The sequence below is a fragment of the Dreissena polymorpha genome, chromosome 4, assembly GCF_020536995.1.
Source record: "Dreissena polymorpha isolate Duluth1 chromosome 4, UMN_Dpol_1.0, whole genome shotgun sequence".
NCBI classification, from domain to species: domain Eukaryota; kingdom Metazoa; phylum Mollusca; class Bivalvia; order Myida; family Dreissenidae; genus Dreissena; species Dreissena polymorpha.
The window spans coordinates 117,832,024-117,843,357 of record NC_068358.1 but is presented as its reverse complement, the minus strand read 5'-3'; the positions used below and the strand labels follow the sequence as shown (position 1 = coordinate 117,843,357).

General features: G+C 33.2%; 2 long non-coding RNA genes across 3 annotated transcripts; one reads left to right on the top strand and one right to left on the bottom strand.

The window, feature by feature from the left end:
* Positions 1–2,093: 2,093 nt before the first annotated feature.
* LOC127879650 (uncharacterized) lies at positions 2,094–4,779 on the top strand. Of its 2 annotated transcripts, none has more exons than XR_008049182.1 (4): positions 2,094–2,183; positions 2,692–2,796; positions 3,173–3,312; positions 4,056–4,779. It is a non-coding gene; the product is annotated as an uncharacterized LOC127879650 (long non-coding RNA). The 2 variants fall into 2 exon arrangements; XR_008049183.1 differs by lacking the exon at positions 2,094–2,183 and adding an exon at positions 2,328–2,360.
* Positions 4,780–4,990: 211 nt separating this feature from the next.
* Positions 4,991–7,240, bottom strand: LOC127879649 (uncharacterized). Its single transcript, XR_008049181.1, has 4 exons — positions 7,088–7,240; positions 6,479–6,592; positions 6,065–6,227; positions 4,991–5,912 (listed from the first exon to the last, which is right to left on the bottom strand). It is a non-coding gene; the product is annotated as an uncharacterized LOC127879649 (long non-coding RNA).
* Positions 7,241–11,334: the final 4,094 nt, after the last annotated feature.

The following is an 11,334-nucleotide window of genomic DNA, read 5'->3' as shown; positions in this document are numbered from 1 at the left end:
TTGATATAACCACAATGCAGGATCACGTGACTTTGTTGGGTAACCAATTAAACGTTAATGAATGTAAACTTACCGGTAAGTGGTGCTTTTTTTTCGAATAACTTTTTGAAACATTTTTTTGTTAAGAATTTTAAGATTAATTAAAATACAATTTTTTTATGCTGCTTATGTGGTATACACCATAATTACTTTATTGAAAAATGTGTTATTGTTCAAAAATGAGTTGTGTACTGCACGGTTATGCTGCACGCAACGTGAAATTTTGTCATCGATTTATTTCAGACGTATTCAATGATTTATTCTCATACCTAAAGATATCGGCACAAACTCAAGAAAAAAACTGTCTTTTATGCACTAAAGAGTTTTACACATGTATTTCAATAAATCTAAATATTTGCAAAAATAAAGTTATTAACGGTGTTAACATTCTGTCCAGCCTGTGTGTAAACTCCTGAAAACCCAATTGAGCCTGCACCCTGATTACTTGCCCATGTGTAATATGACACAATTTCAAACTACAGTTATCTAACTTGTCTTATGGGGTATTTCAATAGGAAAAATAAAATTTCTAAGTTGTAATGCAATGAGCCACACCTGAAAAACTGCCATGAAGTGCGAATGTACAGCTTGTAGTGTTAAAAGGTCCTTAATTTTCACAATTTTCAACAAAAATTTCACAAAACATGACCTAACGGGGTAACTTGATTACTGCAGTTATTTGGATTGTTATTTTACCACCGTACTATTTTTCCTTCGTATAAACGATTGTAACTGCTTGGTAACCTAATCATTTAAATTTGTAAACTTAAAAAAACAAAACAGCAACAATGCAACACTTTAAACGATATCGTCGTCGAGCAATTTGTCACACGAACATGGTCCAATATGGCCTCTAGCACTGAAACAAATTAAATAAATGAAAAACGGGCTAACGCCTAAAGTGATGGACGTTATTATGAAAGAAAATTATTAACTCAAATCAAACCATTGCTCGGGCGAACCGGGCATTGTTGAGAGAGTCTGGCCGATATGGCATAAACGTGTGTGTACGTGTTCATGCATTTAGACAAAATTTAGTGGATTCAGTCAGATTTTGTCTGTGTACAAACAGTAATTTCGTTTTCCGTTTTTAATTCGACAAAAGGAAATACGAAAATCAACACATATTAGTTAGTATTTCTTTTGTTAAAAAGCCCCAAGCTTTTGCAAAAATACCGAAAAATGAATTGATTTCTTAATAGCATTTGTCGTTGTTCTAATTATAAAACTAAACTTCACCTTATTTTAACGAAATCAATTGTTGATACTTGGGATGGAACGTTTGTTTTCGTTTTCCGTTTTTCGTTTGATAAAACGGTCAAAAAAAACAAAAACGAGTAGCGCTTTTGTATTGTGAGATATATTATGAGTGGCATATCTGTAATGGGAGATACATTATGAGTGGCATTTCTGTATTAGGAGATACATTATCAATTGCATTTCAGTATTGGGAGATACATTATGAGTGGCATTTCTGTATTGTGAGATACATTATGAGTGGCATTTCTGTAATGGGAGAAGCATTATGAGTGGCATTTCTGTAATGTGAGACACATAATAAGTGGCATTTTTGTAATGGGAGATACATTATGAGTGGCATTTATTTCTGTATTGGGAGATAAATCATTAGTGGCATTTCTGTATTGGGTGATACATTATGAGTGGCATTTCTGTATTAGGAGATACATTATGAGTGACATTTCTGTAATGGGAGGTAAATTATGTGTGACATTTCTCTCACATAGGTACGAAAATCCGTTAGCATGACAACGTTAAATTATGTGCAAAAGCATCTTTGAAAATGGTGGGCTGTACAACAATGTTTTATTAAAATTTCTTTTCATAGCACTTAAAAGATCTAAACGAGCATCGCGCCTTCCTTCCAAGATATAGAGGATATTTGTTGGATTCGGTGGATTATCGATTTTAATTCACGAGTGATCATAGAAAATAATATTTTCACGAGTGGCGCAGCCACGAGTGAAAATATACATTTTATACACCCTTTCAGTTATTCGCTTTTACTAGTGTTAGAGTTGTGTCCCTTATCCGGATGTGACGTCAACGGGGGATAGAAATTCGCCAGAGAAAATAAAATTTTACTGTGTCGCTGAAGAAATCAACGTCTTTAGCACAATATATGCGTAAGTTGCACACATGTTTAATTTTTATTATTATATTGACGCATATTAAAGCTATCGCTTGTTGTATATTTACTTTTAAGTACGATGAAGTGAGAAAAAATGCATTAAACATTCCGTTTTGTCAAGACACATTTCATGTTCATACATATACCACTACACCTGGATTGGAACTTAAATGTAAATATTGTATAAACATGCCAAATTTTGAAAGCAAAGCGTATTACGAGTTATTTTCAGAAAGTTTATATTTGTAATCATGATTTTATCATAGGAATTATATGATTTCGGGGCTTTTTTATTCTTAAATAGAACTAGACAGTAGAAGAATATTAATGAAAACCAATCAGGAGAACGGGTCATTTAACATTCATGTTTTTTACACCAAAATCTCTATATTTATAAACTTTCAAAACCGAAACTATCCTCTGTTTCTTTGAGTGTTTGACTGAAGTGTTGAAATAATATAAAAATCAGCTTCAAAAAAGCATTATATGTGGGTTTTTTTCAGAAATCATCCCAAATGCTATGTTCAGAAACAGTGAAGTACCATGGCTGAACCAGATCCTGTAACAGAAAAGAAAGTACAACAGTACACGACTGTGATTGTCATAAGGTTTGTTTTTTTGTTTAAAATGTGAATTCACTATAATAAATACTCCTAAGTTTATTATTAATATAATTATGCAAATACATAAACATTGGTGGCATGAATATATCCGGACATAGTCATGTACCATAACTACACTCTAATAAATATTGACTTGGTACAGAGACCCAACATGAATGCATACAAGTTCAGCTGTCAGGTTTTAAGCATTATTGCCACTTTAAAAAAAACATGTAACTTACACTACATTCAGTATCGATCATATTTATTTCAAACCATTTTCTAAAAAAATAAAATGATGAATTTTGTATGTTGTATAAGTAACATGATTTTTTTCTAAAGAAGCAATAATGCTTAAAACCTGCCTTTTTATTTTTTGTAGCTGTATGCCAAGGATGTCCCTGGCGCTGTTTTACCGCAACTTCAACCAGAAAGATGCACAGTTACAGAGTTGCGAATATGGTTGAAATGTCGGGGACAAGCTGTGAAATCGAATGAGACAAAAGCCGAACTTTGCTTGAGGTACTTATTTTATATCGCCTTTTCAGGCCTTTTCCTGGTGTATCTACGGGTCAGTTAAACGGACCCATTCCCTAACCTAAATTGTAATAGAAATTCCCGATTTGAAAAAAATAATTCCCAATAAAAAAAGAAAGAAGAGTTTATGATTATTTTAACTCAATTATATGTAAATGACATCTAACAAAGTACATTACCATGAATAATATGATTTTTCATCTAATTTGAATGATTGTGAAGGGTTATTTTATATTAGTTTTTCCCAAATCAGTTGATTTTTGGCACGAAAAATTCACAATCCTGCAATAGCTTTTTTCCCAAAATGGCCAGGAAAAAGCCTGCTTTTTATATTAAAAACGCACATTCATGTTGTGAATTTTTTTCTATGTTTCTGTCAACCAGTCTGTTAAAAATAAGTTTTATCTGTTTAGTCAGCCTGACTCGACCACACAGCATATAGTACTTTATAATGTATATAACATGCATAGTGGCACACAGCTTTCTGCTTCAATTAAAATCCCTGACATAATAAGTTACATTACTCTCTTAAGTCTGCATTAGAAATTGGTTACCACTAGTTACATTGTCTTTATACATTTTTTGGTCACAAAGAAGGTAGGGGTGGCGTTTATTAGGTGGAAAACAAGTATCTGAAACAGACTCTGGAGTAGTGCTTTTTTTGTAACACCTTAAATCTTAAATGTTCTGTTACAAAGTTTAAATCTTTACTTTTATATATTTTCCAGGGTAAAGAAATTCAGTGACAACCAGGATAAACTCCTAATTGTGGATCCTTATCCAGACCAGCCCTTTGCAGCTAAGCAGAAGTCGTCCTGTATGAACTGTAAAGGACAATCAACAGTGTCAACAGCGGAAGAACATCTTAATTTGGAAGAATGCACATGGACCCAAAGCACCAGACCGATCTTCAAAGACTTTTCGTACATGAACATTCTGGAATGGACCAAAAGTTCTGGTAAAGGTTCAAAACTGGGTGTTGAAAAGCCTATTCAACGAGGCTATGTGTTTTTTCATGACGGTTATGTATTCGACACATGGACATCTGAACGTAACAGTTCAACAATTGTTAGATGTAAGTGTTTCCGCTCCATGAAAAACCGGTAATCAGGAATAAAGAGTATTGAAATAATATAAATTAGATTTGAAAGTATTCAATTTTGTGTTATTTAGTGTCAGTATTTGTGAGATTCACCTCAAATCACATTTATTCATTCAATATAATCATAGGATCTCAGCTCATTTTGGTGCAATACCTGTATCTGAATGTTTGTAATTTTCAGATTGTGTTTCCTTAAATTAGTTTATGGTTTCTAGCTTTCACATGTTGTCTTTCATCATTAATCTCTCAATTAATGATACTGCATACTGTTTTGTGATGAACTATGCTACTCAAATGTGCTTATCTTGCATTATTTCTGTTGTAATAAAGCTTATATCATTGATAACAAAGTGTTTTTACTCAAAGGATTACGCAAATCTGTAGCAGAGTCTTAGTGAAATAGTTGCTATGGTGTCTGCTAAGCAATCTGGAGCAACCAGTTTCGATCCCCATCGATAATCAGTAATGGTTCTTCCCAGGAAACGAACTTAAGTACTGATTTGTCTCAATATGCATTGGACTTTCTTAGTTTTACCTAATATTTCCAAAAAAAAACTAAAATTTCTATTAACAAAATTATTTATTCAGTAGTCATACAATCAAAACAAATTAACAAACATGATTAAAAAGATGTATATACAATTTTTATGTAAAAGCCACACACCTTATTTGGCATAGTAAATTTAAGTATGAATGACATATTTTATCTATGTCAATTAGAATATATCTGGTGGTTACAAGCCGTAGAAATCCATCTTTTTTGCACTTTACAACTTAAAAATAATCGCGTTTGTCGAAATGGATGTGTACGTCTGGAAATCCTACTTTCGGTTTTAAAAGCAGTATTGTTTGAAAAAAAATATAAATAACTTGCTATTAAACTAGGCTATAGATTTAATTTTATTATGCCAACTAGAATATATCTGGTGGTAACAAGGTAGAAAGCCATCTTTTTTGCGCTTTAAAAAGTTACTTTACTTTATTTCAAGGTGTGTAGCTTTAAGTACTCTTTAAGCATTAATCTGTAACTAAATCAATGCTTATATCACGATAATTATCAAAAACTTTATACAAAGCCAAAAAATGTACAAATATTACATGAACAGCCAATGGTATTTCATTAACCTACATGTAGTATGATGTACACGAACAACATATGTTCATATAAATGGTATGTATGTTAAACACCAGGACATGATATAATTGGGTCTTGGAAAAGAGTGAGCAATGAGCAAACTGTCCAAATTTGATTAATTGTCCCAAACAGAGAAACCGGAATGACCTGATCAAATATGTGAAAACTTTTAATTTTGTTAATTGCACGTTCCACGTGAATTCGCTTCAACAGATGCGGTTTGTCCTTCCAGCAGTCGAATAGTGTAGGGATGGCTCCTGGTTTTAGATACCTCCGCTTAGCAAATCCAAATTCATCAAGACAGTCACGTTCAAAATGGAGAAAACAGACAACCGTATTGTGACTTATCTGAAAGAAAAAAAAAGAATAAATAAATATGTGTGCTTTTTTGAATCACATCAACACTATTTGTCTGACATGAAAATATATAGTACTTTACATGTTTCATTTTTCTTTATACAAAATCATTTAAAGTTTTACTGAAACCACTAACAACTGACCTTAAAATGTCTGTCTTCATCTCTTCGTATTTTATTCAACCAAACAGCTTGAACTGGATCATCTTCACTCAGCTGGAAATGCATGATAGCTGGGCTTTCCATGGCCTTCTAACAATCCGTAGCCAGTGGTGTGACATTTGGGCACACAGCAGATCCTGTCGGACTGAAATTTTATGAAGATCAACTAATAATATTAAAAAAATCAAGTGAATAACAACTTTACCAATTATTTGGGATCATTAAAATCAGTATAACAAAGTCCACAAACGTGGTTAACAAATAATAAGATGTGCTTTTATCCTATTGGTTAAGAATTTCATTTTATTTGTATTGATATTAATTACTATATGTCTATAAATGTTTTATTCCCAAATGTTATTTAAACAAATCAATTGACTAAACAATTTAATTTACCTTTGACTTCTTCTCGAGTGATATGGTAATGTCTTGAATCTGTTTTCCATCCGGTTTTGAGTCGAATACTGGTGTTGCTGTGTAAAACTGGACAGCATAGTCGTGGTCATTAATCTGTTGAACAAAATTCTGTTTCATAACATTCATGATAACTGATTCATTGTACTTTACACGTTAATACACATAAGGCCGGGTATAGCTTAGTACAAGCTCTAATCAAACAAATAGCTTTTTAACAAACCATATGTTGCATTGGATGCCGTTGGCTTTCAATTTAAAAAAATGGTCAATTGGTACAAAAGCACGGTATGACTAAGACCAGTACGAGCGTCCTTTAGTTGCTTCAAAATATAAATGCCAAAGAGTGTTCATACTTTGACGAATACGAAATGTCCTTAGATAAAACAAGTCAATATTTCCACCTATTTAATCTATATCAACATTTCTGAACAGGATTTATTTCAGTAAAAAATCCTTCGTTTGAACGTTTCGTCCTCGCGAAAACATATAACAGACAAAAACAATACCGCTGCTTTATCAGCATTATAAACCGAATATCAAAATTGCATAAGAAAATAATAAATTATTAATAATAAGGTCAGTACAAACCTTTTCGTTCATATTTTAAGTCCATTTACACCGTTGAAAACACACATTGTCAAACAGACATCTCTTTGTTTGCTTACAGTCGATAATCGGGTATCCCCGGATGACGTCATTCAGGGGAGGTAATTATAATCAGTTAATAACTGAAAGGGTGTATATGATCACGAGTGAATTAAAATCGATAATCCACCGAACCCAACAAATTTTCTTTTTATTTTATGCTTTATTTTACAGTTTATATACATTGTTAAAGAGTTTAACTAAAGAATTACGTTGGGAAAATGACGTCATTTCGTCCAAAAAATGACGTCATTTAACATAAACAGTGAAAATTATCGATAATTTTCACTGATAATTTTCATTGTTTGAAACAGTGAAATTATCAGTTTTAATTCACTAATATTTCTCTATAAACCACCGGAAAGTATAAAATAAATTTTTTTAACACGTTCGCTTACAAACGGCGTCATTTTTAATAACGGCAGAATTTTACAAAACTTATTCGATTATTCATTTTAACTGAAAACAGTTTATACGCCGTATAAACATTTTAAAAGTGCTTTACGAAAATTAGTGACCGGCGAAAAGGTAAAGTTTTGCCAAGTTGCATATAAATGCAAACTATACGAAATATCGTATCAGTGTTTGTAATGCGTTGGGTGAAAGGAACGGCAATCAGATAGACTTTAACCTATCTACAGAAAAATTGGATCAGCTTGGCTATATTCCCTGTAAACAATGACGGAATCACACGAAGTGTAACGATCTTTAATTATGCGCATTCAGATGCCATGCGGATGTATAAAGAGAACAAAGAAATTTTTTTGTTTTATTTGAATCTAGATTATACGTTATTTTATTGATTATACATGATTGCATAGTGATATTTATTTGACAAGTTGTGCACTACACGGAATACACTCGATAATTGTACTACCAATTACCAGTTTAAGCAATGATATGACAATTTTCTTAAGATACACAAGCCACAAGTTGTTGTAATTCAACTCGGTGAGAACAAAATAGACTGTAGGTGGGCATAAACTCTGGGATAGTGCCATTAACCGTGGCGAGTACATTAGAGATCGGCGTCCTGCTTTTGAAGGACTATAGTGTAAAGCAGGTTAAAGACCAGTTCACGCGTGACGTCACGCGCACCTGCGTGTTTACATCCGGACTATATTGTGCATTGTACATGCGACAATCCGGAATCAAAACCATTATATTGACCTGGTCTATTCTGTGTGAATTGTTCACACGTGCGAAACCTTGGAACGTCCGTGTAGAGGAATACGAGGCACAACGACGTTACACAAATTCTATTTTTAAAGACATTATTGGAATCTCATCCATCTATTACTCTCTGGAGTCACAGAAAGGAAATTCATTTCTGCGTTGAATAAGACCAAGATCGTGAAAATCGCTGCACAATTGATGAAGATAAGGCTGTTCAAAGCGATGCACCTCGTTTTGGGTTGATTTTGAGTTGCATACCTTGTTATATATATATTTGATAGTGAATTATTTTTTCAAAAAGTTAATTTTTCGTAATAATATGATTATTTATCATTCAAAATGATGTTTTTACTAATTAATATCATAGCAGCACGCTAACCACCTGTGATATATCCCACTGTCTGCGTGCCTGTGGGCTTTAGCGCGGTCACATTTGATTGAATGTGCTTGCCACGTTTAATTGAATGTGAATTGTGGATGTGTTTATTTAACTTATTTGTGTGTAGTATATCCCACTGTCTGCGTTCCTGTGGTCTTTAGCGCGGTCACATTTGATTGAATGTGCTTGTCATGTTAAATTGAATGGGAATAGTGGATGTGTTTATTTTACTTGTAGTATATCCCACTGTCTGCGTGCCTGGGGGCTTTAGCGCGGTCACATTTAATGGAAGGTGCTTTTCACGTTTAATTGAATGTGAATTGTGGATGTGTTTATTTTACTTATTTGTGTGTAGTATTCCCCACTGTCTGCGAGCCTGTAGGATATAGCGCGGTCACATTTGATTGAAGGTGTTTGTCACATTTAGTTGAATGTGAATATATGTATCCCGGAAAGGGCGACTTTTTTGGGGGGACCACTGGTCTGCTGGTACGGATAAGCATGACCCATTTATAATCCTTTCAAAATCACACACCGTATCAACCGTTATAATTTAAAGTATGCTATCATTGGTTGATTTACTGGACCAGCGTTGTTTGTACCGGGATGATTGGTGGGTTTTTCTAAACTCGTGCTTTTCCGGGAAGGATCTATTGTGGATGTGTTTATTTTACTTATTTGTGTGTAGTATATCCACGGTGCCTATACCACGTGACTTTTTAAGATCTGTGTGGGGAGTTAAATGTCAACAAAAGCACGACAAAGGTAAGATTTTTAAAGAAAACTTTTTTAATATGTCATCATTTTCAATGGGATAAAGTGGAGAGCCCGCTCATTCATGAGAGTTTTCTATAGGTATCATGATTTTGTAAAACAAATGAATATATTTTCAGTAAAGTGCAACCGCGCGTTTGAACGGTTAGAAGAAGGTAGGATCAGTGTGGGGACATTATTTTATTATGACACGGAAACATCACCTCTCGTGAAATAAAGCAATAAACTTTATGGGCGGAGCTTACACTATATCATTTTGCATTCTTTTTTCAGATTTCTTTCATATATTTATGAAAACAAAATCAAGAAAAATATTCTAACAGTAATATGATCTGTGTGGTATACGTGTTTAGAAGGATCTGTGTGGTATCCGTGTTTCTACAATTTACGGATAAATTGAGATAATAACGACAATAGATATATATATATATTTAAATTAATTTCAATTATTTCAATACAACAATTATAACTACTACTACTACTACTACTATTACTACTATTTCTGTTACTACTACTACTAATACTGCTACTACTACTACTACTACTACAGTCGATTGGTGTATAGCGGATTTTAGTGAGTAGCGGATAGGTTAAACTTTTTTTGCAAAATACATTCATTTATGTTTCGAAGCAAAACAAGGTCACGTTATGTACGCACCGTTTTTGTGACGACAGGAAAAGTGCAGACGAATGGTTTCTTGAATTTTGCAGATTTTGTTTGGTAAACATAATGTTCATTGATGTAATATTTTAGTATTATGTGTCCTTTACAAAAGTAAGAATGCTCAGAAACCAAATTGATGCGTACCATATAAAATAAGCAAGAAAGCTGCAACTCGGGATTAAGTGAATAACGGACATGTGATGACCTATATTCAGGAATGTGGGGATTGTCTTAAATAAATATAAACTCAATTGAAGTTGTCCATGTGGTAAGCGTGTGGCTATAATATAAATAAGTAAAAACATCATTTTTAATAAAAAACAATCAAATTATAACGAAAAATCGATTTCTCTGAAAACATATTTTCCGCTATCAAATCTATATATAGATTCAACTCAAAATGACCCGAATATAGGGTGCATCGCTTTGAACAGCAATTACTTCATCAATAGTGCAGCGATTTCCATGAATTTGGTCTTATTAAACGCAAAAATGAATTTCCTTTCTGGAAATGTACATATATTTCAATTATTATTCACAAATGCTGTGTCAAATTTCAAGAAATAACACGATACACATGTAATCCGATAAAGACCTAAGCGATCCGGAAATGGCTTAATCAGTGTACCATGAAATTCGCGCTGTAAACAAATAAAAAAATTTACTATTAATACTAGTAGTAGTAGTAATAGTAGTAGTAGTAGATCTATTATTATTATTTAAAAATTCATTCATTTCAGTAATCACCTATTTGGCACTAGTGAGCGGACAAGGGTTAAGGGAAGAAAAAATAGAGGAAACAGTTTCACGAGACATGAATGCTATACAGAAGGGGACACTAGGAGTAAGGTGGGAGCGGGCGAGACGAAACGATAGCAAACTGTTGCCAACAATAAGAATGCGGATAGACGAACACAATGGACATTTTAATTCTGACACAAATTCTTCAATAGAAATTGTGTCAAATATTACACAGGTTGACAAAAAGCAAAGGCATGTTCTTTCCTGAGTAATACGTATGTTTTAAAACGTATGTTTTAAAATCAAATTTGGAATGCTAACTGATAAAACAGAATCCACCAGACGTATTGGCTTGTCATTTTGTTGTTATTTAAAGTTTAAGGTAAACGGTATGTTTATTAAAACAAAATACTGGTCATAGTAGAAACATATATATATGTGTGTGTTTGTGTGTTT